Below are 27,574 nucleotides of genomic sequence, written 5' to 3'. Positions count from 1 at the left end.
CAGGCTCACACACTCACAGCTACACGGGAGGTGAATAAAGGCCGGAGAGGAAGCCAGACAGGATTTGCTTCTTTTGCTTGCACCACAATGCAGTGCTGAAAGAGGAGGAATCTACATAAAAACGCCTTCCTGGCAACGCCCAAATGCCCTGCTGCCATGCAGATAAACACTGGCAGCGGCAGCAAGCGCATGCCCACAGCCACCCCTTGTTCCTTCACACCTTGTATCAGCTGTAATCCAGTCCAGTCCAGTGCTGCCTGCTGAGCAGCACTGACCAACACTGCCTGGGCCCAGGCTTTTATCTCTGAGGCCCCATTATGATGTCAGAAAGCTGGCTCTGGAATCCTGAGGGCTCCACTATGACACGTGCAAAGTTCCGTCTGAACTTTATATAAGACGGTGAGGCTCAGTCAGTCACTCAGTGTTGCCTGAGAGGGCAACACTGCAACAGCCGGCCGCCAGGCTGTCTTTTTTTTGCACAGCTAGTTGCCTCCAGGAGGCCACAAGAGGGAGACAAGGGACTGCAAAATGGAAAATAGGCATCCACCAACTTTACAGACAACTTCTCCTTGCTCCTACTACCTCCATCCTTGCACAGTTTGTTATTCTTCTAGGTAACATAGTAACAAATACAAATTGCTGCTCTCTTTGTAGGCAAGCAAGGCTTTGTTGCAACTGCAATTCTTACTTCTTCTTGAAATGTAGGGACGACAGTACATTCCATCACATCCATCTAGTGTACACAGGTAGGTCCATTGTGGCGGGCAGGCGAGCGGGCGGGCTGCTTTATTGGCTGTTTGCTGTTCCCCTACTCCACTCCACTATTTGACTGTTGTGCTGCATCAATCAATCAATCAATCAATCAATCAATCAATCAATCAATCAATCAATCAATCAGTGGCTGGCTCAGGTGCAGCTCTTTAACTTACCTAAAAGGGAGGGCGGAGAGAAGACAAGGAAGGTGAATGAGGTGTTCCAATGTGAAATGCCGGAAACACAGAAACACAGACGACACACAACAAGAGGTGGCAATCTATTCATTAATTGCATTTAATCAATGAGCTCATTATCACTCATGCATTGTCCAACAGGTGTTGAAATAATGGGATTAAAAGGGGAGATCCCTTCAGAAAGACAGAAACAATAGCAAAGACAAAAAACACTTTTGGAATCTGCTTTTAGTCAACACATAAGGAAAGGGTGCACCGGTCCTGGAAATACTGCAATACCAGGTCAATGCGTGGAGTGGACAGAGCAAGCTCTATTTCCATCTCCCTGTTCTAAAAATCCATTTAATATATGGTCCCCAGATAGGGGACGTATCAGATATTAAACTGATAAGAACAGATACTACACTTGATCTTAGCCAAAAGGCCGAGAAGCGATAACCCGAACGGGCCGCGCGTTGCCCGAGCCTGCCCGATACTGCTGTTCAGCCCTTGCAGCGATTCAGCCTACTTCTAGGCAATTCCATGGGGCCCTGCAGGCTCACACACTCACAGCTACACGGGAGGTGAATAAAGGCCGGAGAGGAAGCCAGACAGGATTTGCTTCTTTTGCTTGCACCACAATGCAGTGCTGAAAGAGGAGGAATCTACATAAAAACGCCTTCCTGGCAACGCCCAAATGCCCTGCTGCCATGCAGATAAACACTGGCAGCGGCAGCAAGTGCATGCCCACAGCCACCCCTTGTTCCTTCACACCTTGTATCAGCTGTAATCCAGTCCAGTCCAGTGCTGCCTGCTGAGCAGCACTGACCAACACTGCCTGGGCCCAGGCTTTTATCTCTGAGGCCCCATTATGATGTCAGAAAGCTGGCTCTGGAATCCTGAGGGCTCCACTATGACACGTGCAAAGTTCCGTCTGAACTTTATATAAGACGGTGAGGCTCAGTCAGTCACTCAGTGTTGCCTGAGAGGGCAACACTGCAACAGCCGGCCGCCAGGCTGTCTTTTTTTTGCACAGCTAGTTGCCTCCAGGAGGCCACAAGAGGGAGACAAGGGACTAAAAAATGGAAAATAGGCATCCACCAACTTTACAGACAACTTCTCCTTGCTCCTACAACCTCCATCCTTGCACAGTTTGTTATTCTTCTAGGTAACATAGTAACAAATCCAAATTGCTGCTCTCTTTGTAGGCAAGCAAGGCTTTGTTGCAACTGCAATTCTTACTTCTTCTTGAAATGTAGGGACGACAGTACATTCCATCACATCCATCTAGTGTACACAGGTAGGTCCATTGTGGCGGGCAGGCGAGCGGGCGGGCTGCTTTATTGGCTGTTTGCTGTTCCCCTACTCCACTCCACTATTTGACTGTTGTGCTGCATCAATCAATCAATCAATCAATCAATCAATCAATCAATCAATCAATCAATCAGTGGCTGGCTCAGGTGCAGCTCTTTAACTTACCTAAAAGGGAGGGCGGAGAGAAGACAAGGAAGGTGAATGAGGTGTTCCAATGTGAAATGCCGGAAACACAGACGACACACAACAAGAGGTGGCAATCTATTCATTAATTGCATTTAATCAATGAGCTCATTATCACTCATGCATTGTCCAACAGGTGTTGAAATAATGGGATTAAAAGGGGAGATCCCTTCAGAAAGACAGAAACAATAGCAAAGACAAAAAACACTTTTGGAATCTGCTTTTAGTCAACACATAAGGAAAGGGTGCACCGGTCCTGGAAATACTGCAATACCAGGTCAATGCGTGGAGTGGACAGAGCAAGCTCTATTTCCATCTCCCTGTTCTAAAAATCCATTTAATATATGGTCCCCAGATAGGGGACGTATCAGATATTAAACTGATAAGAACAGATACTACACTTGATCTTAGCCAAAAGGCCGAGAAGCGATAACCCGAACGGGCCGCGCGTTGCCCGAGCCTGCCCGATACTGCTGTTCAGCCCTTGCAGCGATTCAGCCTACTTCTAGGCAATTCCATGGGGCCCTGCAGGCTCACACACTCACAGCTACACGGGAGGTGAATAAAGGCCGGAGAGGAAGCCAGACAGGATTTGCTTCTTTTGCTTGCACCACAATGCAGTGCTGAAAGAGGAGGAATCTACATAAAAACGCCTTCCTGGCAACGCCCAAATGCCCTGCTGCCATGCAGATAAACACTGGCAGCGGCAGCAAGTGCATGCCCACAGCCACCCCTTGTTCCTTCACACCTTGTATCAGCTGTAATCCAGTCCAGTCCAGTGCTGCCTGCTGAGCAGCACTGACCAACACTGCCTGGGCCCAGGCTTTTATCTCTGAGGCCCCATTATGATGTCAGAAAGCTGGCTCTGGAATCCTGAGGGCTCCACTATGACACGTGCAAAGTTCCGTCTGAACTTTATATAAGACGGTGAGGCTCAGTCAGTCACTCAGTGTTGCCTGAGAGGGCAACACTGCAACAGCCGGCCGCCAGGCTGTCTTTTTTTTGCACAGCTAGTTGCCTCCAGGAGGCCACAAGAGGGAGACAAGGGACTGCAAAATGGAAAATAGGCATCCACCAACTTTACAGACAACTTCTCCTTGCTCCTACAACCTCCATCCTTGCACAGTTTGTTATTCTTCTAGGTAACATAGTAACAAATCCAAATTGCTGCTCTCTTTGTAGGCAAGCAAGGCTTTGTTGCAACTGCAATTCTTACTTCTTCTTGAAATGTAGGGACGACAGTACATTCCATCACATCCATCTAGTGTACACAGGTAGGTCCATTGTGGCGGGCAGGCGAGCGGGCGGGCTGCTTTATTGGCTGTTTGCTGTTCCCCTACTCCACTCCACTATTTGACTGTTGTGCTGCATCAATCAATCAATCAATCAATCAATCAATCAATCAATCAATCAATCAATCAATCAATCAATCAGTGGCTGGCTCAGGTGCAGCTCTTTAACTTACCTAAAAGGGAGGGCGGAGAGAAGACAAGGAAGGTGAATGAGGTGTTCCAATGTGAAATGCCGGAAACACAGAAACACAGACGACACACAACAAGAGGTGGCAATCTATTCATTAATTGCATTTAATCAATGAGCTCATTATCACTCATGCATTGTCCAACAGGTGTTGAAATAATGGGATTAAAAGGGGAGATCCCTTCAGAAAGACAGAAACAATAGCAAAGACAAAAAACACTTTTGGAATCTGCTTTTAGTCAACATATAAGGAAAGGGTGCACCGGTCCTGGAAATACTGCAATACCAGGTCAATGCGTGGAGTGGACAGAGCAAGCTCTATTTCCATCTCCCTGTTCTAAAAATCCATTTAATATATGGTCCCCAGATAGGGGACGTATCAGATATTAAACTGATAAGAACAGATACTACACTTGATCTTAGCCAAAAGGCCGAGAAGCGATAACCCGAACGGGCCGCGCGTTGCCCGAGCCTGCCCGATACTGCTGTTCAGCCCTTGCAGCGATTCAGCCTACTTCTAGGCAATTCCATGGGGCCCTGCAGGCTCACACACTCACAGCTACACGGGAGGTGAATAAAGGCCGGAGAGGAAGCCAGACAGGATTTGCTTCTTTTGCTTGCACCACAATGCAGTGCTGAAAGAGGAGGAATCTACATAAAAACGCCTTCCTGGCAACGCCCAAATGCCCTGCTGCCATGCAGATAAACACTGGCAGCGGCAGCAAGTGCATGCCCACAGCCACCCCTTGTTCCTTCACACCTTGTATCAGCTGTAATCCAGTCCAGTCCAGTGCTGCCTGCTGAGCAGCACTGACCAACACTGCCTGGGCCCAGGCTTTTATCTCTGAGGCCCCATTATGATGTCAGAAAGCTGGCTCTGGAATCCTGAGGGCTCCACTATGACACGTGCAAAGTTCCGTCTGAACTTTATATAAGACGGTGAGGCTCAGTCAGTCACTCAGTGTTGCCTGAGAGGGCAACACTGCAACAGCCGGCCGCCAGGCTGTCTTTTTTTTGCACAGCTAGTTGCCTCCAGGAGGCCACAAGAGGGAGACAAGGGACTGCAAAATGGAAAATAGGCATCCACCAACTTTACAGACAACTTCTCCTTGCTCCTACAACCTCCATCCTTGCACAGTTTGTTATTCTTCTAGGTAACATAGTAACAAATCCAAATTGCTGCTCTCTTTGTAGGCAAGCAAGGCTTTGTTGCAACTGCAATTCTTACTTCTTCTTGAAATGTAGGGACGACAGTACATTCCATCACATCCATCTAGTGTACACAGGTAGGTCCATTGTGGCGGGCAGGCGAGCGGGCGGGCTGCTTTATTGGCTGTTTGCTGTTCCCCTACTCCACTCCACTATTTGACTGTTGTGCTGCATCAATCAATCAATCAATCAATCAATCAATCAATCAATCAATCAATCAGTGGCTGGCTCAGGTGCAGCTCTTTAACTTACCTAAAAGGGAGGGCGGAGAGAAGACAAGGAAGGTGAATGAGGTGTTCCAATGTGAAATGACAGAAACACAGACGACACACAACAAGAGGTGGCAATCTATTCATTAATTGCATTTAATCAATGAGCTCATTATCACTCATGCATTGTCCAACAGGTGTTGAAATAATGGGATTAAAAGGGGAGATCCCTTCAGAAAGACAGAAACAATAGCAAAGACAAAAAACACTTTTGGAATCTGCTTTTAGTCAACACATAAGGAAAGGGTGCACCGGTCCTGGAAATACTGCAATACCAGGTCAATGCGTGGAGTGGACAGAGCAAGCTCTATTTCCATCTCCCTGTTCTAAAAATCCATTTAATATATGGTCCCCAGATAGGGGACGTATCAGATATTAAACTGATAAGAACAGATACTACACTTGATCTTAGCCAAAAGGCCGAGAAGCGATAACCCGAACGGGCCGCGCGTTGCCCGAGCCTGCCCGATACTGCTGTTCAGCCCTTGCAGCGATTCAGCCTACTTCTAGGCAATTCCATGGGGCCCTGCAGGCTCACACACTCACAGCTACACGGGAGGTGAATAAAGGCCGGAGAGGAAGCCAGACAGGATTTGCTTCTTTTGCTTGCACCACAATGCAGTGCTGAAAGAGGAGGAATCTACATAAAAACGCCTTCCTGGCAACGCCCAAATGCCCTGCTGCCATGCAGATAAACACTGGCAGCGGCAGCAAGTGCATGCCCACAGCCACCCCTTGTTCCTTCACACCTTGTATCAGCTGTAATCCAGTCCAGTCCAGTGCTGCCTGCTGAGCAGCACTGACCAACACTGCCTGGGCCCAGGCTTTTATCTCTGAGGCCCCATTATGATGTCAGAAAGCTGGCTCTGGAATCCTGAGGGCTCCACTATGACACGTGCAAAGTTCCGTCTGAACTTTATATAAGACGGTGAGGCTCAGTCAGTCACTCAGTGTTGCCTGAGAGGGCAACACTGCAACAGCCGGCCGCCAGGCTGTCTTTTTTTTGCACAGCTAGTTGCCTCCAGGAGGCCACAAGAGGGAGACAAGGGACTGCAAAATGGAAAATAGGCATCCACCAACTTTACAGACAACTTCTCCTTGCTCCTACAACCTCCATCCTTGCACAGTTTGTTATTCTTCTAGGTAACATAGTAACAAATCCAAATTGCTGCTCTCTTTGTAGGCAAGCAAGGCTTTGTTGCAACTGCAATTCTTACTTCTTCTTGAAATGTAGGGACGACAGTACATTCCATCACATCCATCTAGTGTACACAGGTAGGTCCATTGTGGCGGGCAGGCGAGCGGGCGGGCTGCTTTATTGGCTGTTTGCTGTTCCCCTACTCCACTCCACTATTTGACTGTTGTGCTGCATCAATCAATCAATCAATCAATCAATCAATCAATCAATCAATCAATCAATCAATCAGTGGCTGGCTCAGGTGCAGCTCTTTAACTTACCTAAAAGGGAGGGTGGAGAGAAGACAAGGAAGGTGAATGAGGTGTTCCAATGTGAAATGCCGGAAACACAGAAACACAGACGACACACAACAAGAGGTGGCAATCTATTCATTAATTGCATTTAATCAATGAGCTCATTATCACTCATGCATTGTCCAACAGGTGTTGAAATAATGGGATTAAAAGGGGAGATCCCTTCAGAAAGACAGAAACAATAGCAAAGACAAAAAACACTTTTGGAATCTGCTTTTAGTCAACACATAAGGAAAGGGTGCACCGGTCCTGGAAATACTGCAATACCAGGTCAATGCGTGGAGTGGACAGAGCAAGCTCTATTTCCATCTCCCTGTTCTAAAAATCCATTTAATATATGGTCCCCAGATAGGGGACGTATCAGATATTAAACTGATAAGAACAGATACTACACTTGATCTTAGCCAAAAGGCCGAGAAGCGATAACCCGAACGGGCCGCGCGTTGCCCGAGCCTGCCCGATACTGCTGTTCAGCCCTTGCAGCGATTCAGCCTACTTCTAGGCAATTCCATGGGGCCCTGCAGGCTCACACACTCACAGCTACACGGGAGGTGAATAAAGGCCGGAGAGGAAGCCAGACAGGATTTGCTTCTTTTGCTTGCACCACAATGCAGTGCGGAAAGAGGAGGAATCTACATAAAAACGCCTTCCTGGCAACGCCCAAATGCCCTGCTGCCATGCAGATAAACACTGGCAGCGGCAGCAAGTGCATGCCCACAGCCACCCCTTGTTCCTTCACACCTTGTATCAGCTGTAATCCAGTCCAGTCCAGTGCTGCCTGCTGAGCAGCACTGACCAACACTGCCTGGGCCCAGGCTTTTATCTCTGAGGCCCCATTATGAAGAAAGCTGGCTCTGGAATCCTGAGGGCTCCACTATGACACGTGCAAAGTTCCGTCTGAACTTTATATAAGACGGTGAGGCTCAGTCAGTCACTCAGTGTTGCCTGAGAGGGCAACACTGCAACAGCCGGCCGCCAGGCTGTCTTTTTTTTGCACAGCTAGTTGCCTCCAGGAGGCCACAGGAGGGAGACAAGGGACTGCAAAATGGAAAATAGGCATCCACCAACTTTACAGACAACTTCTCCTTGCTCCTACAACCTCCATCCTTGCACAGTTTGTTATTCTTCTAGGTAACATAGTAACAAATCCAAATTGCTGCTCTCTTTGTAGGCAAGCAAGGCTTTGTTGCAACTGCAATTCTTACTTCTTCTTGAAATGTAGGGACGACAGTACATTCCATCACATCCATCTAGTGTACACAGGTAGGTCCATTGTGGCGGGCAGGCGAGCGGGCGGGCTGCTTTATTGGCTGTTTGCTGTTCCCCTACTCCACTCCACTATTTGACTGTTGTGCTGCATCAATCAATCAATCAATCAATCAATCAATCAATCAATCAATCAATCAATCAATCAGTGGCTGGCTCAGGTGCAGCTCTTTAACTTACCTAAAAGGGAGGGCGGAGAGAAGACAAGGAAGGTGAATGAGGTGTTCCAATGTGAAATGCCGGAAACACAGAAACACAGACGACACACAACAAGAGGTGGCAATCTATTCATTAATTGCATTTAATCAATGAGCTCATTATCACTCATGCATTGTCCAACAGGTGTTGAAATAATGGGATTAAAAGGGGAGATCCCTTCAGAAAGACAGAAACAATAGCAAAGACAAAAAACACTTTTGGAATCTGCTTTTAGTCAACACATAAGGAAAGGGTGCACCGGTCCTGGAAATACTGCAATACCAGGTCAATGCGTGGAGTGGACAGAGCAAGCTCTATTTCCATCTCCCTGTTCTAAAAATCCATTTAATATATGGTCCCCAGATAGGGGACGTATCAGATATTAAACTGATAAGAACAGATACTACACTTGATCTTAGCCAAAAGGCCGAGAAGCGATAACCCGAACGGGCCGCGCGTTGCCCGAGCCTGCCCGATACTGCTGTTCAGCCCTTGCAGCGATTCAGCCTACTTCTAGGCAATTCCATGGGGCCCTGCAGGCTCACACACTCACAGCTACACGGGAGGTGAATAAAGGCCGGAGAGGAAGCCAGACAGGATTTGCTTCTTTTGCTTGCACCACAATGCAGTGCTGAAAGAGGAGGAATCTACATAAAAACGCCTTCCTGGCAACGCCCAAATGCCCTGCTGCCATGCAGATAAACACTGGCAGCGGCAGCAAGTGCATGCCCACAGCCACCCCTTGTTCCTTCACACCTTGTATCAGCTGTAATCCAGTCCAGTCCAGTGCTGCCTGCTGAGCAGCACTGACGAACACTGCCTGGGCCCAGGCTTTTATCTCTGAGGCCCCATTATGATGTCAGAAAGCTGGCTCTGGAATCCTGAGGGCTCCACTATGACACGTGCAAAGTTCCGTCTGAACTTTATATAAGACGGTGAGGCTCAGTCAGTCACTCAGTGTTGCCTGAGAGGGCAACACTGCAACAGCCGGCCGCCAGGCTGTCTTTTTTTTGCACAGCTAGTTGCCTCCAGGAGGCCACAGGAGGGAGACAAGGGACTGCAAAATGGAAAATAGGCATCCACCAACTTTACAGACAACTTCTCCTTGCTCCTACAACCTCCATCCTTGCACAGTTTGTTATTCTTCTAGGTAACATAGTAACAAATCCAAATTGCTGCTCTCTTTGTAGGCAAGCAAGGCTTTGTTGCAACTGCAATTCTTACTTCTTCTTGAAATGTAGGGACGACAGTACATTCCATCACATCCATCTAGTGTACACAGGTAGGTCCATTGTGGCGGGCAGGCGAGCGGGCGGGCTGCTTTATTGGCTGTTTGCTGTTCCCCTACTCCACTCCACTATTTGACTGTTGTGCTGCATCAATCAATCAATCAATCAATCAATCAATCAATCAATCAATCAATCAATCAATCAGTGGCTGGCTCAGGTGCAGCTCTTTAACTTACCTAAAAGGGAGGGCGGAGAGAAGACAAGGAAGGTGAATGAGGTGTTCCAATGTGAAATGCCGGAAACACAGAAACACAGACGACACACAACAAGAGGTGGCAATCTATTCATTAATTGCATTTAATCAATGAGCTCATTATCACTCATGCATTGTCCAACAGGTGTTGAAATAATGGGATTAAAAGGGGAGATCCCTTCAGAAAGACAGAAACAATAGCAAAGACAAAAAACACTTTTGGAATCTGCTTTTAGTCAACACATAAGGAAAGGGTGCACCGGTCCTGGAAATACTGCAATACCAGGTCAATGCGTGGAGTGGACAGAGCAAGCTCTATTTCCATCTCCCTGTTCTAAAAATCCATTTAATATATGGTCCCCAGATAGGGGACGTATCCGATATTAAACTGATAAGAACAGATACTACACTTGATCTTAGCCAAAAGGCCGAGAAGCGATAACCCGAACGGGCCGCGCGTTGCCCGAGCCTGCCCGATACTGCTGTTCAGCCCTTGCAGCGATTCAGCCTACTTCTAGGCAATTCCATGGGGCCCTGCAGGCTCACACACTCACAGCTACACGGGAGGTGAATAAAGGCCGGAGAGGAAGCCAGACAGGATTTGCTTCTTTTGCTTGCACCACAATGCAGTGCTGAAAGAGGAGGAATCTACATAAAAACGCCTTCCTGGCAACGCCCAAATGCCCTGCTGCCATGCAGATAAACACTGGCAGCGGCAGCAAGTGCATGCCCACAGCCACCCCTTGTTCCTTCACACCTTGTATCAGCTGTAATCCAGTCCAGTCCAGTGCTGCCTGCTGAGCAGCACTGACCAACACTGCCTGGGCCCAGGCTTTTATCTCTGAGGCCCCATTATGATGTCAGAAAGCTGGCTCTGGAATCCTGAGGGCTCCACTATGACACGTGCAAAGTTCCGTCTGAACTTTATATAAGACGGTGAGGCTCAGTCAGTCACTCAGTGTTGCCTGAGAGGGCAACACTGCAACAGCCGGCCGCCAGGCTGTCTTTTTTTTGCACAGCTAGTTGCCTCCAGGAGGCCACAAGAGGGAGACAAGGGACTGCAAAATGGAAAATAGGCATCCACCAACTTTACAGACAACTTCTCCTTGCTCCTACAACCTCCATCCTTGCACAGTTTGTTATTCTTCTAGGTAACATAGTAACAAATCCAAATTGCTGCTCTCTTTGTAGGCAAGCAAGGCTTTGTTGCAACTGCAATTCTTACTTCTTCTTGAAATGTAGGGACGACAGTACATTCCATCACATCCATCTAGTGTACACAGGTAGGTCCATTGTGGCGGGCAGGCGAGCGGGCGGGCTGCTTTATTGGCTGTTTGCTGTTCCCCTACTCCACTCCACTATTTGACTGTTGTGCTGCATCAATCAATCAATCAATCAATCAATCAATCAATCAGTGGCTGGCTCAGGTGCAGCTCTTTAACTTACCTAAAAGGGAGGGCGGAGAGAAGACAAGGAAGGTGAATGAGGTGTTCCAATGTGAAATGCCGGAAACACAGAAACACAGACGACACACAACAAGAGGTGGCAATCTATTCATTAATTGCATTTAATCAATGAGCTCATTATCACTCATGCATTGTCCAACAGGTGTTGAAATAATGGGATTAAAAGGGGAGATCCCTTCAGAAAGACAGAAACAATAGCAAAGACAAAAAACACTTTTGGAATCTGCTTTTAGTCAACACATAAGGAAAGGGTGCACCGGTCCTGGAAATACTGCAATACCAGGTCAATGCGTGGAGTGGACAGAGCAAGCTCTATTTCCATCTCCCTGTTCTAAAAATCCATTTAATATATGGTCCCCAGATAGGGGACGTATCAGATATTAAACTGATAAGAACAGATACTACACTTGATCTTAGCCAAAAGGCCGAGAAGCGATAACCCGAACGGGCCGCGCGTTGCCCGAGCCTGCCCGATACTGCTGTTCAGCCCTTGCAGCGATTCAGCCTACTTCTAGGCAATTCCATGGGGCCCTGCAGGCTCACACACTCACAGCTACACGGGAGGTGAATAAAGGCCGGAGAGGAAGCCAGACAGGATTTGCTTCTTTTGCTTGCACCACAATGCAGTGCTGAAAGAGGAGGAATCTACATAAAAACGCCTTCCTGGCAACGCCCAAATGCCCTGCTGCCATGCAGATAAACACTGGCAGTGGCAGCAAGTGCATGCCCACAGCCACCCCTTGTTCCTTCACACCTTGTATCAGCTGTAATCCAGTCCAGTCCAGTGCTGCCTGCTGAGCAGCACTGACCAACACTGCCTGGGCCCAGGCTTTTATCTCTGAGGCCCCATTATGATGTCAGAAAGCTGGCTCTGGAATCCTGAGGGCTCCACTATGACACGTGCAAAGTTCCGTCTGAACTTTATATAAGACGGTGAGGCTCAGTCAGTCACTCAGTGTTGCCTGAGAGGGCAACACTGCAACAGCCGGCCGCCAGGCTGTCTTTTTTTTGCACAGCTAGTTGCCTCCAGGAGGCCACAAGAGGGAGACAAGGGACTGCAAAATGGAAAATAGGCATCCACCAACTTTACAGACAACTTCTCCTTGCTCCTACAACCACCATCCTTGCACAGTTTGTTATTCTTCTAGGTAACATAGTAACAAATCCAAATTGCTGCTCTCTTTGTAGGCAAGCAAGGCTTTGTTGCAACTGCAATTCTTACTTCTTCTTGAAATGTAGGGACGACAGTACATTCCATCACATCCATCTAGTGTACACAGGTAGGTCCATTGTGGCGGGCAGGCGAGCGGGCGGGCTGCTTTATTGGCTGTTTGCTGTTCCCCTACTCCACTCCACTATTTGACTGTTGTGCTGCATCAATCAATCAATCAATCAATCAATCAATCAATCAATCAATCAATCAAGCAATCAATCAGTGGCTGGCTCAGGTGCAGCTCTTTAACTTACCTAAAAGGGAGGGCGGAGAGAAGACAAGGAAGGTGAATGAGGTGTTCCAATGTGAAATGCCGGAAACACAGAAACACAGACGACACACAACAAGAGGTGGCAATCTATTCATTAATTGCATTTAATCAATGAGCTCATTATCACTCATGCATTGTCCAACAGGTGTTGAAATAATGGGATTAAAAGGGGAGATCCCTTCAGAAAGACAGAAACAATAGCAAAGACAAAAAACACTTTTGGAATCTGCTTTTAGTCAACACATAAGGAAAGGGTGCACCGGTCCTGGAAATACTGCAATACCAGGTCAATGCGTGGAGTGGACAGAGCAAGCTCTATTTCCATCTCCCTGTTCTAAAAATCCATTTAATATATGGTCCCCAGATAGGGGACGTATCAGATATTAAACTGATAAGAACAGATACTACACTTGATCTTAGCCAAAAGGCCGAGAAGCGATAACCCGAACGGGCCGCGCGTTGCCCGAGCCTGCCCGATACTGCTGTTCAGCCCTTGCAGCGATTCAGCCTACTTCTAGGCAATTCCATGGGGCCCTGCAGGCTCACACACTCACAGCTACACGGGAGGTGAATAAAGGCCGGAGAGGAAGCCAGACAGGATTTGCTTCTTTTGCTTGCACCACAATGCAGTGCTGAAAGAGGAGGAATCTACATAAAAACGCCTTCCTGGCAACGCCCAAATGCCCTGCTGCCATGCAGATAAACACTGGCAGCGGCAGCAAGTGCATGCCCACAGCCACCCCTTGTTCCTTCACACCTTGTATCAGCTGTAATCCAGTCCAGTCCAGTGCTGCCTGCTGAGCAGCACTGACCAACACTGCCTGGGCCCAGGCTTTTATCTCTGAGGCCCCATTATGATGTCAGAAAGCTGGCTCTGGAATCCTGAGGGCTCCACTATGACACGTGCAAAGTTCCGTCTGAACTTTATATAAGACGGTGAGGCTCAGTCAGTCACTCAGTGTTGCCTGAGAGGGCAACACTGCAACAGCCGGCCGCCAGGCTGTCTTTTTTTTGCACAGCTAGTTGCCTCCAGGAGGCCACAAGAGGGAGACAAGGGACTGCAAAATGGAAAATAGGCATCCACCAACTTTACAGACAACTTCTCCTTGCTCCTACAACCTCCATCCTTGCACAGTTTGTTATTCTTCTAGGTAACATAGTAAGAAATCCAAATTGCTGCTCTCTTTGTAGGCAAGCAAGGCTTTGTTGCAACTGCAATTCTTACTTCTTCTTGAAATGTAGGGACGACAGTACATTCCATCACATCCATCTAGTGTACACAGGTAGGTCCATTGTGGCGGGCAGGCGAGCGGGCGGGCTGCTTTATTGGCTGTTTGCTGTTCCCCTACTCCACTCCACTATTTGACTGTTGTGCTGCATCAATCAATCAATCAATCAATCAATCAATCAATCAATCAATCAATCAATCAATCAATCAGTGGCTGGCTCAGGTGCAGCTCTTTAACTTACCTAAAAGGGAGGGCGGAGAGAAGACAAGGAAGGTGAATGAGGTGTTCCAATGTGAAATGCCGGAAACACAGAAACACAGACGACACACAACAAGAGGTGGCAATCTATTCATTAATTGCATTTAATCAATGAGCTCATTATCACTCATGCATTGTCCAACAGGTGTTGAAATAATGGGATTAAAAGGGGAGATCCCTTCAGAAAGACAGAAACAATAGCAAAGACAAAAAACACTTTTGGAATCTGCTTTTAGTCAACACATAAGGAAAGGGTGCACCGGTCCTGGAAATACTGCAATACCAGGTCAATGCGTGGAGTGGACAGAGCAAGCTCTATTTCCATCTCCCTGTTCTAAAAATCCATTTAATATATGGTCCCCAGATAGGGGACGTATCAGATATTAAACTGATAAGAACAGATACTACACTTGATCTTAGCCAAAAGGCCGAGAAGCGATAACCCGAACGGGCCGCGCGTTGCCCGAGCCTGCCCGATACTGCTGTTCAGCCCTTGCAGCGATTCAGCCTACTTCTAGGCAATTCCATGGGGCCCTGCAGGCTCACACACTCACAGCTACACGGGAGGTGAATAAAGGCCGGAGAGGAAGCCAGACAGGATTTGCTTCTTTTGCTTGCACCACAATGCAGTGCTGAAAGAGGAGGAATCTACATAAAAACGCCTTCCTGGCAACGCCCAAATGCCCTGCTGCCATGCAGATAAACACTGGCAGCGGCAGCAAGTGCATGCCCACAGCCACCCCTTGTTCCTTCACACCTTGTATCAGCTGTAATCCAGTCCAGTCCAGTGCTGCCTGCTGAGCAGCACTGACCAACACTGCCTGGGCCCAGGCTTTTATCTCTGAGGCCCCATTATGATGTCAGAAAGCTGGCTCTGGAATCCTGAGGGCTCCACTATGACACGTGCAAAGTTCCGTCTGAACTTTATATAAGACGGTGAGGCTCAGTCAGTCACTCAGTGTTGCCTGAGAGGGCAACACTGCAACAGCCGGCCGCCAGGCTGTCTTTTTTTTGCACAGCTAGTTGCCTCCAGGAGGCCACAAGAGGGAGACAAGGGACTGCAAAATGGAAAATAGGCATCCACCAACTTTACAGACAACTTCTCCTTGCTCCTACAACCACCATCCTTGCACAGTTTGTTATTCTTCTAGGTAACATAGTAACAAATCCAAATTGCTGCTCTCTTTGTAGGCAAGCAAGGCTTTGTTGCAACTGCAATTCTTACTTCTTCTTGAAATGTAGGGACGACAGTACATTCCATCACATCCATCTAGTGTACACAGGTAGGTCCATTGTGGCGGGCAGGCGAGCGGGCGGGCTGCTTTATTGGCTGTTTGCTGTTCCCCTACTCCACTCCACTATTTGACTGTTGTGCTGCATCAATCAATCAATCAATCAATCAATCAATCAATCAATCAAGCAATCAATCAGTGGCTGGCTCAGGTGCAGCTCTTTAACTTACCTAAAAGGGAGGGCGGAGAGAAGACAAGGAAGGTGAATGAGGTGTTCCAATGTGAAATGCCGGAAACACAGAAACACAGACGACACACAACAAGAGGTGGCAATCTATTCATTAATTGCATTTAATCAATGAGCTCATTATCACTCATGCATTGTCCAACAGGTGTTGAAATAATGGGATTAAAAGGGGAGATCCCTTCAGAAAGACAGAAACAATAGCAAAGACAAAAAACACTTTTGGAATCTGCTTTTAGTCAACACATAAGGAAAGGGTGCACCGGTCCTGGAAATACTGCAATACCAGGTCAATGCGTGGAGTGGACAGAGCAAGCTCTATTTCCATCTCCCTGTTCTAAAAATCCATTTAATATATGGTCCCCAGATAGGGGACGTATCAGATATTAAACTGATAAGAACAGATACTACACTTGATCTTAGCCAAAAGGCCGAGAAGCGATAACCCGAACGGGCCGCGCGTTGCCCGAGCCTGCCCGATACTGCTGTTCAGCCCTTGCAGCGATTCAGCCTACTTCTAGGCAATTCCATGGGGCCCTGCAGGCTCACACACTCACAGCTACACGGGAGGTGAATAAAGGCCGGAGAGGAAGCCAGACAGGATTTGCTTCTTTTGCTTGCACCACAATGCAGTGCTGAAAGAGGAGGAATCTACATAAAAACGCCTTCCTGGCAACGCCCAAATGCCCTGCTGCCATGCAGATAAACACTGGCAGCGGCAGCAAGTGCATGCCCACAGCCACCCCTTGTTCCTTCACACCTTGTATCAGCTGTAATCCAGTCCAGTCCAGTGCTGCCTGCTGAGCAGCACTGACCAACACTGCCTGGGCCCAGGCTTTTATCTCTGAGGCCCCATTATGATGTCAGAAAGCTGGCTCTGGAATCCTGAGGGCTCCACTATGACACGTGCAAAGTTCCGTCTGAACTTTATATAAGACGGTGAGGCTCAGTCAGTCACTCAGTGTTGCCTGAGAGGGCAACACTGCAACAGCCGGCCGCCAGGCTGTCTTTTTTTTGCACAGCTAGTTGCCTCCAGGAGGCCACAAGAGGGAGACAAGGGACTGCAAAATGGAAAATAGGCATCCACCAACTTTACAGACAACTTCTCCTTGCTCCTACAACCTCCATCCTTGCACAGTTTGTTATTCTTCTAGGTAACATAGTAAGAAATCCAAATTGCTGCTCTCTTTGTAGGCAAGCAAGGCTTTGTTGCAACTGCAATTCTTACTTCTTCTTGAAATGTAGGGACGACAGTACATTCCATCACATCCATCTAGTGTACACAGGTAGGTCCATTGTGGCGGGCAGGCGAGCGGGCGGGCTGCTTTATTGGCTGTTTGCTGTTCCCCTACTCCACTCCACTATTTGACTGTTGTGCTGCATCAATCAATCAATCAATCAATCAATCAATCAATCAATCAATCAATCAATCAATCAATCAAGTGGCTGGCTCAGGTGCAGCTCTTTAACTTACCTAAAAGGGAGGGCGGAGAGAAGACAAGGAAGGTGAATGAGGTGTTCCAATGTGAAATGCCGGAAACACAGAAACACAGACGACACACAACAAGAGGTGGCAATCTATTCATTAATTGCATTTAATCAATGAGCTCATTATCACTCATGCATTGTCCAACAGGTGTTGAAATAATGGGATTAAAAGGGGAGATCCCTTCAGAAAGACAGAAACAATAGCAAAGACAAAAAACACTTTTGGAATCTGCTTTTAGTCAACACATAAGGAAAGGGTGCACCGGTCCTGGAAATACTGCAATACCAGGTCAATGCGTGGAGTGGACAGAGCAAGCTCTATTTCCATCTCCCTGTTCTAAAAATCCATTTAATATATGGTCCCCAGATAGGGGACGTATCAGATATTAAACTGATAAGAACAGATACTACACTTGATCTTAGCCAAAAGGCCGAGAAGCGATAACCCGAACGGGCCGCGCGTTGCCCGAGCCTGCCCGATACTGCTGTTCAGCCCTTGCAGCGATTCAGCCTACTTCTAGGCAATTCCATGGGGCCCTGCAGGCTCACACACTCACAGCTACACGGGAGGTGAATAAAGGCCGGAGAGGAAGCCAGACAGGATTTGCTTCTTTTGCTTGCACCACAATGCAGTGCTGAAAGAGGAGGAATCTACATAAAAACGCCTTCCTGGCAACGCCCAAATGCCCTGCTGCCATGCAGATAAACACTGGCAGCGGCAGCAAGTGCATGCCCACAGCCACCCCTTGTTCCTTCACACCTTGTATCAGCTGTAATCCAGTCCAGTCCAGTGCTGCCTGCTGAGCAGCACTGACCAACACTGCCTGGGCCCAGGCTTTTATCTCTGAGGCCCCATTATGATGTCAGAAAGCTGGCTCTGGAATCCTGAGGGCTCCACTATGACACGTGCAAAGTTCCGTCTGAACTTTATATAAGACGGTGAGGCTCAGTCAGTCACTCAGTGTTGCCTGAGAGGGCAACACTGCAACAGCCGGCCGCCAGGCTGTCTTTTTTTTGCACAGCTAGTTGCCTCCAGGAGGCCACAAGAGGGAGACAAGGGACTGCAAAATGGAAAATAGGCATCCACCAACTTTACAGACAACTTCTCCTTGCTCCTACAACCTCCATCCTTGCACAGTTTGTTATTCTTCTAGGTAACATAGTAACAAATCCAAATTGCTGCTCTCTTTGTAGGCAAGCAAGGCTTTGTTGCAACTGCAATTCTTACTTCTTCTTGAAATGTAGGGACGACAGTACATTCCATCACATCCATCTAGTGTACACAGGTAGGTCCATTGTGGCGGGCAGGCGAGCGGGCGGGCTGCTTTATTGGCTGTTTGCTGTTCCCCTACTCCACTCCACTATTTGACTGTTGTGCTGCATCAATCAATCAATCAATCAATCAATCAATCAATCAATCAATCAATCAATCAATCAATCAGTGGCTGGCTCAGGTGCAGCTCTTTAACTTACCTAAAAGGGAGGGCGGAGAGAAGACAAGGAAGGTGAATGAGGTGTTCCAATGTGAAATGCCGGAAACACAGAAACACAGACGACACACAACAAGAGGTGGCAATCTATTCATTAATTGCATTTAATCAATGAGCTCATTATCACTCATGCATTGTCCAACAGGTGTTGAAATAATGGGATTAAAAGGGGAGATCCCTTCAGAAAGACAGAAACAATAGCAAAGACAAAAAACACTTTTGGAATCTGCTTTTAGTCAACACATAAGGAAAGGGTGCACCGGTCCTGGAAATACTGCAATACCAGGTCAATGCGTGGAGTGGACAGAGCAAGCTCTATTTCCATCTCCCTGTTCTAAAAATCCATTTAATATATGGTCCCCAGATAGGGGACGTATCAGATATTAAACTGATAAGAACAGATACTACACTTGATCTTAGCCAAAAGGCCGAGAAGCGATAACCCGAACGGGCCGCGCGTTGCCCGAGCCTGCCCGATACTGCTGTTCAGCCCTTGCAGCGATTCAGCCTACTTCTAGGCAATTCCATGGGGCCCTGCAGGCTCACACACTCACAGCTACACGGGAGGTGAATAAAGGCCGGAGAGGAAGCCAGACAGGATTTGCTTCTTTTGCTTGCACCACAATGCAGTGCTGAAAGAGGAGGAATCTACATAAAAACGCCTTCCTGGCAACGCCCAAATGCCCTGCTGCCATGCAGATAAACACTGGCAGTGGCAGCAAGTGCATGCCCACAGCCACCCCTTGTTCCTTCACACCTTGTATCAGCTGTAATCCAGTCCAGTCCAGTGCTGCCTGCTGAGCAGCACTGACCAACACTGCCTGGGCCCAGGCTTTTATCTCTGAGGCCCCATTATGATGTCAGAAAGCTGGCTCTGGAATCCTGAGGGCTCCACTATGACACGTGCAAAGTTCCGTCTGAACTTTATATAAGACGGTGAGGCTCAGTCAGTCACTCAGTGTTGCCTGAGAGGGCAACACTGCAACAGCCGGCCGCCAGGCTGTCTTTTTTTTGCACAGCTAGTTGCCTCCAGGAGGCCACAAGAGGGAGACAAGGGACTGCAAAATGGAAAATAGGCATCCACCAACTTTACAGACAACTTCTCCTTGCTCCTACAACCTCCATCCTTGCACAGTTTGTTATTCTTCTAGGTAACATAGTAACAAATCCAAATTGCTGCTCTCTTTGTAGGCAAGCAAGGCTTTGTTGCAACTGCAATTCTTACTTCTTCTTGAAATGTAGGGACGACAGTACATTCCATCACATCCATCTAGTGTACACAGGTAGGTCCATTGTGGCGGGCAGGCGAGCGGGCGGGCTGCTTTATTGGCTGTTTGCTGTTCCCCTACTCCACTCCACTATTTGACTGTTGTGCTGCATCAATCAATCAATCAATCAATCAATCAATCAATCAATCAATCAATCAGTGGCTGGCTCAGGTGCAGCTCTTTAACTTACCTAAAAGGGAGGGCGGAGAGAAGACAAGGAAGGTGAATGAGGTGTTCCAATGTGAAATGCCGGAAACACAGAAACACAGACGACACACAACAAGAGGTGGCAATCTATTCATTAATTGCATTTAATCAATGAGCTCATTATCACTCATGCATTGTCCAACAGGTGTTGAAATAATGGGATTAAAAGGGGAGATCCCTTCAGAAAGACAGAAACAATAGCAAAGACAAAAAACACTTTTGGAATCTGCTTTTAGTCAACACATAAGGAAAGGGTGCACCGGTCCTGGAAATACTGCAATACCAGGTCAATGCGTGGAGTGGACAGAGCAAGCTCTATTTCCATCTCCCTGTTCTAAAAATCCATTTAATATATGGTCCCCAGATAGGGGACGTATCAGATATTAAACTGATAAGAACAGATACTACACTTGATCTTAGCCAAAAGGCCGAGAAGCGATAACCCGAACGGGCCGCGCGTTGCCCGAGCCTGCCCGATACTGCTGTTCAGCCCTTGCAGCGATTCAGCCTACTTCTAGGCAATTCCATGGGGCCCTGCAGGCTCACACACTCACAGCTACACGGGAGGTGAATAAAGGCCGGAGAGGAAGCCAGACAGGATTTGCTTCTTTTGCTTGCACCACAATGCAGTGCTGAAAGAGGAGGAATCTACATAAAAACGCCTTCCTGGCAACGCCCAAATGCCCTGCTGCCATGCAGATAAACACTGGCAGCGGCAGCAAGTGCATGCCCACAGCCACCCCTTGTTCCTTCACACCTTGTATCAGCTGTAATCCTGTCCAGTCCAGTGCTGCCTGCTGAGCAGCACTGACCAACACTGCCTGGGCCCAGGCTTTTATCTCTGAGGCCCCATTATGATGTCAGAAAGCTGGCTCTGGAATCCTGAGGGCTCCACTATGACACGTGCAAAGTTCCGTCTGAACTTTATATAAGACGGTGAGGCTCAGTCAGTCACTCAGTGTTGCCTGAGAGGGCAACACTGCAACAGCCGGCCGCCAGGCTGTCTTTTTTTTGCACAGCTAGTTGCCTCCAGGAGGCCACAAGAGGGAGACAAGGGACTGCAAAATGGAAAATAGGCATCCACCAACTTTACAGACAACTTCTCCTTGCTCCTACAACCTCCATCCTTGCACAGTTTGTTATTCTTCTAGGTAACATAGTAACAAATCCAAATTGCTGCTCTCTTTGTAGGCAAGCAAGGCTTTGTTGCAACTGCAATTCTTACTTCTTCTTGAAATGTAGGGACGACAGTACATTCCATCACATCCATCTAGTGTACACAGGTAGGTCCATTGTGGCGGGCAGGCGAGCGGGCGGGCTGCTTTATTGGCTGTTTGCTGTTCCCCTACTCCACTCCACTATTTGACTGTTGTGCTGCATCAATCAATCAATCAATCAATCAATCAATCAATCAATCAGTGGCTGGCTCAGGTGCAGCTCTTTAACTTACCTAAAAGGGAGGGCAGAGAGAAGACAAGGAAGGTGAATGAGGTGTTCCAATGTGAAATGCCGGAAACACAGAAACACAGACGACACACAACAAGAGGTGGCAATCTATTCATTAATTGCATTTAATCAATGAGCTCATTATCACTCATGCATTGTCCAACAGGTGTTGAAATAATGGGATTAAAAGGGGAGATCCCTTCAGAAAGACAGAAACAATAGCAAAGACAAAAAACACTTTTGGAATCTGCTTTTAGTCAACACATAAGGAAAGGGTGCACCGGTCCTGGAAATACTGCAATACCAGGTCAATGCGTGGAGTGGACAGAGCAAGCTCTATTTCCATCTCCCTGTTCTAAAAATCCATTTAATATATGGTCCCCAGATAGGGGACGTATCAGATATTAAACTGATAAGAACAGATACTACACTTGATCTTAGCCAAAAGGCCGAGAAGCGATAACCCGAACGGGCCGCGCGTTGCCCGAGCCTGCCCGATACTGCTGTTCAGCCCTTGCAGCGATTCAGCCTACTTCTAGGCAATTCCATGGGGCCCTGCAGGCTCACACACTCACAGCTACACGGGAGGTGAATAAAGGCCGGAGAGGAAGCCAGACAGGATTTGCTTCTTTTGCTTGCACCACAATGCAGTGCTGAAAGAGGAGGAATCTACATAAAAACGCCTTCCTGGCAACGCCCAAATGCCCTGCTGCCATGCAGATAAACACTGGCAGCGGCAGCAAGTGCATGCCCACAGCCACCCCTTGTTCCTTCACACCTTGTCTTGTATCAGCTGTAATCCAGTCCAGTCCAGTGCTGCCTGCTGAGCAGCACTGACCAACACTGCCTGGGCCCAGGCTTTTATCTCTGAGGCCCCATTATGATGTCAGAAAGCTGGCTCTGGAATCCTGAGGGCTCCACTATGACACGTGCAAAGTTCCGTCTGAACTTTATATAAGACGGTGAGGCTCAGTCAGTCACTCAGTGTTGCCTGAGAGGGCAACACTGCAACAGCCGGCCGCCAGGCTGTCTTTTTTTTGCACAGCTAGTTGCCTCCAGGAGGCCACAAGAGGGAGACAAGGGACTGCAAAATGGAAAATAGGCATCCACCAACTTTACAGACAACTTCTCCTTGCTCCTACAACCTCCATCCTTGCACAGTTTGTTATTCTTCTAGGTAACATAGTAACAAATCCAAATTGCTGCTCTCTTTGTAGGCAAGCAAGGCTTTGTTGCAACTGCAATTCTTACTTCTTCTTGAAATGTAGGGACGACAGTACATTCCATCACATCCATCTAGTGTACACAGGTAGGTCCATTGTGGCGGGCAGGCGAGCGGGCGGGCTGCTTTATTGGCTGTTTGCTGTTCCCCTACTCCACTCCACTATTTGACTGTTGTGCTGCATCAATCAATCAATCAATCAATCAATCAATCAATCAATCAATCAAGTGGCTGGCTCAGGTGCAGCTCTTTAACTTACCTAAAAGGGAGGGCGGAGAGAAGACAAGGAAGGTGAATGAGGTGTTCCAATGTGAAATGCCGGAAACACAGAAACACAGACGACACACAACAAGAGGTGGCAATCTATTCATTAATTGCATTTAATCAATGAGCTCATTATCACTCATGCATTGTCCAACAGGTGTTGAAATAATGGGATTAAAAGGGGAGATCCCTTCAGAAAGACAGAAACAATAGCAAAGACAAAAAACACTTTTGGAATCTGCTTTTAGTCAACACATAAGGAAAGGGTGCACCGGTCCTGGAAATACTGCAATACCAGGTCAATGCGTGGAGTGGACAGAGCAAGCTCTATTTCCATCTCCCTGTTCTAAAAATCCATTTAATATATGGTCCCCAGATAGGGGACGTATCAGATATTAAACTGATAAGAACAGATACTACACTTGATCTTAGCCAAAAGGCCGAGAAGCGATAACCCGAACGGGCCGCGCGTTGCCCGAGCCTGCCCGATACTGCTGTTCAGCCCTTGCAGCGATTCAGCCTACTTCTAGGCAATTCCATGGGGCCCTGCAGGCTCACACACTCACAGCTACACGGGAGGTGAATAAAGGCCGGAGAGGAAGCCAGACAGGATTTGCTTCTTTTGCTTGCACCACAATGCAGTGCTGAAAGAGGAGGAATCTACATAAAAATGCCTTCCTGGCAACGCCCAAATGCCCTGCTGCCATGCAGATAAACACTGGCAGCGGCAGCAAGTGCATGCCCACAGCCACCCCTTGTTCCTTCACACCTTGTATCAGCTGTAATCCAGTCCAGTCCAGTGCTGCCTGCTGAGCAGCACTGACCAACACTGCCTGGGCCCAGGCTTTTATCTCTGAGGCCCCATTATGGTGTCAGAAAGCTGGCTCTGGAATCCTGAGGGCTCCACTATGACACGTGCAAAGTTCCGTCTGAACTTTATATAAGACGGTGAGGCTCAGTCAGTCACTCAGTGTTGCCTGAGAGGGCAACACTGCAACAGCCGGCCGCCAGGCTGTCTTTTTTTTGCACAGCTAGTTGCCTCCAGGAGGCCACAAGAGGGAGACAAGGGACTGCAAAATGGAAAATAGGCATCCACCAACTTTACAGACAACTTCTCCTTGCTCCTACAACCTCCATCCTTGCACAGTTTGTTATTCTTCTAGGTAACATAGTAACAAATCCAAATTGCTGCTCTCTTTGTAGGCAAGCAAGGCTTTGTTGCAACTGCAATTCTTACTTCTTCTTGAAATGTAGGGACGACAGTACATTCCATCACATCCATCTAGTGTACACAGGTAGGTCCATTGTGGCGGGCAGGCGAGCGGGCGGGCTGCTTTATTGGCTGTTTGCTGTTCCCCTACTCCACTCCACTATTTGACTGTTGTGCTGCATCAATCAATCAATCAATCAATCAATCAATCAATCAATCAATCAATCAATCAATCAGTGGCTGGCTCAGGTGCAGCTCTTTAACTTACCTAAAAGGGAGGGCGGAGAGAAGACAAGGAAGGTGAATGAGGTGTTCCAATGTGAAATGCCGGAAACACAGAAACACAGACGACACACAACAAGAGGTGGCAATCTATTCATTAATTGCATTTAATCAATGAGCTCATTATCACTCATGCATTGTCCAACAGGTGTTGAAATAATGGGATTAAAAGGGGAGATCCCTTCAGAAAGACAGAAACAATAGCAAAGACAAAAAACACTTTTGGAATCTGCTTTTAGTCAACACATAAGGAAAGGGTGCACCGGTCCTGGAAATACTGCAATACCAGGTCAATGCGTGGAGTGGACAGAGCAAGCTCTATTTCCATCTCCCTGTTCTAAAAATCCATTTAATATATGGTCCCCAGATAGGGGACGTATCAGATATTAAACTGATAAGAACAGATACTACACTTGATCTTAGCCAAAAGGCCGAGAAGCGATAACCCGAACGGGCCGCGCGTTGCCCGAGCCTGCCCGATACTGCTGTTCAGCCCTTGCAGCGATTCAGCCTACTTCTAGGCAATTCCATGGGGCCCTGCAGGCTCACACACTCACAGCTACACGGGAGGTGAATAAAGGCCGGAGAGGAAGCCAGACAGGATTTGCTTCTTTTGCTTGCACCACAATGCAGTGCTGAAAGAGGAGGAATCTACATAAAAACGCCTTCCTGGCAACGCCCAAATGCCCTGCTGCCATGCAGATAAACACTGGCAGCGGCAGCAAGTGCATGCCCACAGCCACCCCTTGTTCCTTCACACCTTGTATCAGCTGTAATCCAGTCCAGTCCAGTGCTGCCTGCTGAGCAGCACTGACCAACACTGCCTGGGCCCAGGCTTTTATCTCTGAGGCCCCATTATGATGTCAGAAAGCTGGCTCTGGAATCCTGAGGGCTCCACTATGACACGTGCAAAGTTCCGTCTGAACTTTATATAAGACGGTGAGGCTCAGTCAGTCACTCAGTGTTGCCTGAGAGGGCAACACTGCAACAGCCGGCCGCCAGGCTGTCTTTTTTTTGCACAGCTAGTTGCCTCCAGGAGGCCACAAGAGGGAGACAAGGGACTGCAAAATGGAAAATAGGCATCCACCAACTTTACAGACAACTTCTCCTTGCTCCTACAACCTCCATCCTTGCACAGTTTGTTATTCTTCTAGGTAACATAGTAACAAATCCAAATTGCTGCTCTCTTTGTAGGCAAGCAAGGCTTTGTTGCAACTGCAATTCTTACTTCTTCTTGAAATGTAGGGACAACAGTACATTCCATCACATCCATCTAGTGTACACAGGTAGGTCCATTGTGGCGGGCAGGCGAGCGGGCGGGCTGCTTTATTGGCTGTTTGCTGTTCCCCTACTCCACTCCACTATTTGACTGTTGTGCTGCATCAATCAATCAATCAATCAATCAATCAATCAATCAATCAATCAATCAATCAATCAATCAGTGGCTGGCTCAGGTGCAGCTCTTTAACTTACCTAAAAGGGAGGGCGGAGAGAAGACAAGGAAGGTGAATGAGGTGTTCCAATGTGAAATGCCGGAAACACAGAAACACAGACGACACACAACAAGAGGTGGCAATCTATTCATTAATTGCATTTAATCAATGAGCTCATTATCACTCATGCATTGTCCAACAGGTGTTGAAATAATGGGATTAAAAGGGGAGATCCCTTCAGAAAGACAGAAACAATAGCAAAGACAAAAAACACTTTTGGAATCTGCTTTTAGTCAACACATAAGGAAAGGGTGCACCGGTCCTGGAAATACTGCAATACCAGGTCAATGCGTGGAGTGGACAGAGCAAGCTCTATTTCCATCTCCCTGTTCTAAAAATCCATTTAATATATGGTCCCCAGATAGGGGACGTATCAGATATTAAACTGATAAGAACAGATACTACACTTGATCTTAGCCAAAAGGCCGAGAAGCGATAACCCGAACGGGCCGCGCGTTGCCCGAGCCTGCCCGATACTGCTGTTCAGCCCTTGGAGCGATTCAGCCTACTTCTAGGCAATTCCATGGGGCCCTGCAGGCTCACACACTCACAGCTACACGGGAGGTGAATAAAGGCCGGAGAGGAAGCCAGACAGGATTTGCTTCTTTTGCTTGCACCACAATGCAGTGCTGAAAGAGGAGGAATCTACATAAAAACGCCTTCCTGGCAACGCCCAAATGCCCTGCTGCCATGCAGATAAACACTGGCAGCGGCAGCAAGTGCATGCCCACAGCCACCCCTTGTTCCTTCACACCTTGTATCAGCTGTAATCCAGTCCAGTCCAGTGCTGCCTGCTGAGCAGCACTGACCAACACTGCCTGGGCCCAGGCTTTTATCTCTGAGGCCCCATTATGATGTCAGAAAGCTGGCTCTGGAATCCTGAGGGCTCCACTATGACACGTGCAAAGTTCCGTCTGAACTTTATATAAGACGGTGAGGCTCAGTCAGTCACTCAGTGTTGCCTGAGAGGGCAACACTGCAACAGCCGGCCGCCAGGCTGTCTTTTTTTTGCACAGCTAGTTGCCTCCAGGAGGCCACAAGAGGGAGACAAGGGACTGCAAAATGGAAAATAGGCATCCACCAACTTTACAGACAACTTCTCCTTGCTCCTACAACCTCCATCCTTGCACAGTTTGTTATTCTTCTAGGTAACATAGTAACAAATCCAAATTGCTGCTCTCTTTGTAGGCAAGCAAGGCTTTGTTGCAACTGCAATTCTTACTTCTTCTTGAAATGTAGGGACGACAGTACATTCCATCACATCCATCTAGTGTACACAGGTAGGTCCATTGTGGCGGGCAGGCGAGCGGGCGGGCTGCTTTATTGGCTGTTTGCTGTTCCCCTACTCCACTCCACTATTTGACTGTTGTGCTGCATCAATCAATCAATCAATCAATCAATCAATCAATCAATCAATCAATCAATCAGTGGCTGGCTCAGGTGCAGCTCTTTAACTTACCTAAAAGGGAGG

At 47.8% G+C, this 27,574-nt stretch overlaps 18 non-coding genes across 18 annotated transcripts; all 18 read right to left on the bottom strand.

Annotated features, from left to right (window-relative positions):
- Positions 1-1,195: 1,195 nt before the first annotated feature.
- Positions 1,196-1,386, bottom strand: LOC142747516 (U2 spliceosomal RNA). The gene has a single exon (XR_012881822.1). It is a non-coding gene; the product is annotated as a U2 spliceosomal RNA (small nuclear RNA).
- A 1,280-nt stretch (positions 1,387-2,666) lies between these two features.
- On the bottom strand, positions 2,667-2,857 carry LOC142747515 (U2 spliceosomal RNA). Its single transcript, XR_012881821.1, has one exon. It is a non-coding gene; the product is annotated as a U2 spliceosomal RNA (small nuclear RNA).
- Positions 2,858-4,157: 1,300 nt separating this feature from the next.
- LOC142747514 (U2 spliceosomal RNA) lies at positions 4,158-4,348 on the bottom strand. The gene has a single exon (XR_012881820.1). It is a non-coding gene; the product is annotated as a U2 spliceosomal RNA (small nuclear RNA).
- Positions 4,349-5,624: 1,276 nt separating this feature from the next.
- Positions 5,625-5,815, bottom strand: LOC142747513 (U2 spliceosomal RNA). Its single transcript, XR_012881819.1, has one exon. It is a non-coding gene; the product is annotated as a U2 spliceosomal RNA (small nuclear RNA).
- Positions 5,816-7,107: 1,292 nt separating this feature from the next.
- On the bottom strand, positions 7,108-7,298 carry LOC142747512 (U2 spliceosomal RNA). The gene has a single exon (XR_012881818.1). It is a non-coding gene; the product is annotated as a U2 spliceosomal RNA (small nuclear RNA).
- Positions 7,299-8,586: 1,288 nt separating this feature from the next.
- Positions 8,587-8,777, bottom strand: LOC142747511 (U2 spliceosomal RNA). Its single transcript, XR_012881817.1, has one exon. It is a non-coding gene; the product is annotated as a U2 spliceosomal RNA (small nuclear RNA).
- A 1,292-nt stretch (positions 8,778-10,069) lies between these two features.
- LOC142747544 (U2 spliceosomal RNA) lies at positions 10,070-10,260 on the bottom strand. Its single transcript, XR_012881846.1, has one exon. It is a non-coding gene; the product is annotated as a U2 spliceosomal RNA (small nuclear RNA).
- A 1,272-nt stretch (positions 10,261-11,532) lies between these two features.
- Positions 11,533-11,723, bottom strand: LOC142747510 (U2 spliceosomal RNA). The gene has a single exon (XR_012881816.1). It is a non-coding gene; the product is annotated as a U2 spliceosomal RNA (small nuclear RNA).
- A 1,296-nt stretch (positions 11,724-13,019) lies between these two features.
- On the bottom strand, positions 13,020-13,210 carry LOC142747508 (U2 spliceosomal RNA). The gene has a single exon (XR_012881815.1). It is a non-coding gene; the product is annotated as a U2 spliceosomal RNA (small nuclear RNA).
- A 1,296-nt stretch (positions 13,211-14,506) lies between these two features.
- Positions 14,507-14,697, bottom strand: LOC142747507 (U2 spliceosomal RNA). Its single transcript, XR_012881814.1, has one exon. It is a non-coding gene; the product is annotated as a U2 spliceosomal RNA (small nuclear RNA).
- Positions 14,698-15,985: 1,288 nt separating this feature from the next.
- Positions 15,986-16,176, bottom strand: LOC142747506 (U2 spliceosomal RNA). Its single transcript, XR_012881813.1, has one exon. It is a non-coding gene; the product is annotated as a U2 spliceosomal RNA (small nuclear RNA).
- A 1,297-nt stretch (positions 16,177-17,473) lies between these two features.
- LOC142747505 (U2 spliceosomal RNA) lies at positions 17,474-17,664 on the bottom strand. Its single transcript, XR_012881812.1, has one exon. It is a non-coding gene; the product is annotated as a U2 spliceosomal RNA (small nuclear RNA).
- Positions 17,665-18,960: 1,296 nt separating this feature from the next.
- LOC142747504 (U2 spliceosomal RNA) lies at positions 18,961-19,151 on the bottom strand. The gene has a single exon (XR_012881811.1). It is a non-coding gene; the product is annotated as a U2 spliceosomal RNA (small nuclear RNA).
- A 1,284-nt stretch (positions 19,152-20,435) lies between these two features.
- On the bottom strand, positions 20,436-20,626 carry LOC142747502 (U2 spliceosomal RNA). The gene has a single exon (XR_012881810.1). It is a non-coding gene; the product is annotated as a U2 spliceosomal RNA (small nuclear RNA).
- Positions 20,627-21,902: 1,276 nt separating this feature from the next.
- LOC142747500 (U2 spliceosomal RNA) lies at positions 21,903-22,093 on the bottom strand. The gene has a single exon (XR_012881809.1). It is a non-coding gene; the product is annotated as a U2 spliceosomal RNA (small nuclear RNA).
- Positions 22,094-23,379: 1,286 nt separating this feature from the next.
- Positions 23,380-23,570, bottom strand: LOC142747499 (U2 spliceosomal RNA). Its single transcript, XR_012881808.1, has one exon. It is a non-coding gene; the product is annotated as a U2 spliceosomal RNA (small nuclear RNA).
- A 1,292-nt stretch (positions 23,571-24,862) lies between these two features.
- LOC142747498 (U2 spliceosomal RNA) lies at positions 24,863-25,053 on the bottom strand. Its single transcript, XR_012881807.1, has one exon. It is a non-coding gene; the product is annotated as a U2 spliceosomal RNA (small nuclear RNA).
- Positions 25,054-26,349: 1,296 nt separating this feature from the next.
- On the bottom strand, positions 26,350-26,540 carry LOC142747497 (U2 spliceosomal RNA). The gene has a single exon (XR_012881806.1). It is a non-coding gene; the product is annotated as a U2 spliceosomal RNA (small nuclear RNA).
- Positions 26,541-27,574: the final 1,034 nt, after the last annotated feature.

This window comes from Rhinoderma darwinii, chromosome 2, assembly GCF_050947455.1.
Source record: "Rhinoderma darwinii isolate aRhiDar2 chromosome 2, aRhiDar2.hap1, whole genome shotgun sequence".
In the NCBI taxonomy this organism is placed as follows: Eukaryota; Metazoa; Chordata; class Amphibia; order Anura; family Rhinodermatidae; genus Rhinoderma; species Rhinoderma darwinii.
The sequence above is the reverse complement of the archived record's forward strand: the minus strand, read 5'-3'. Positions and strand labels throughout refer to the sequence as shown.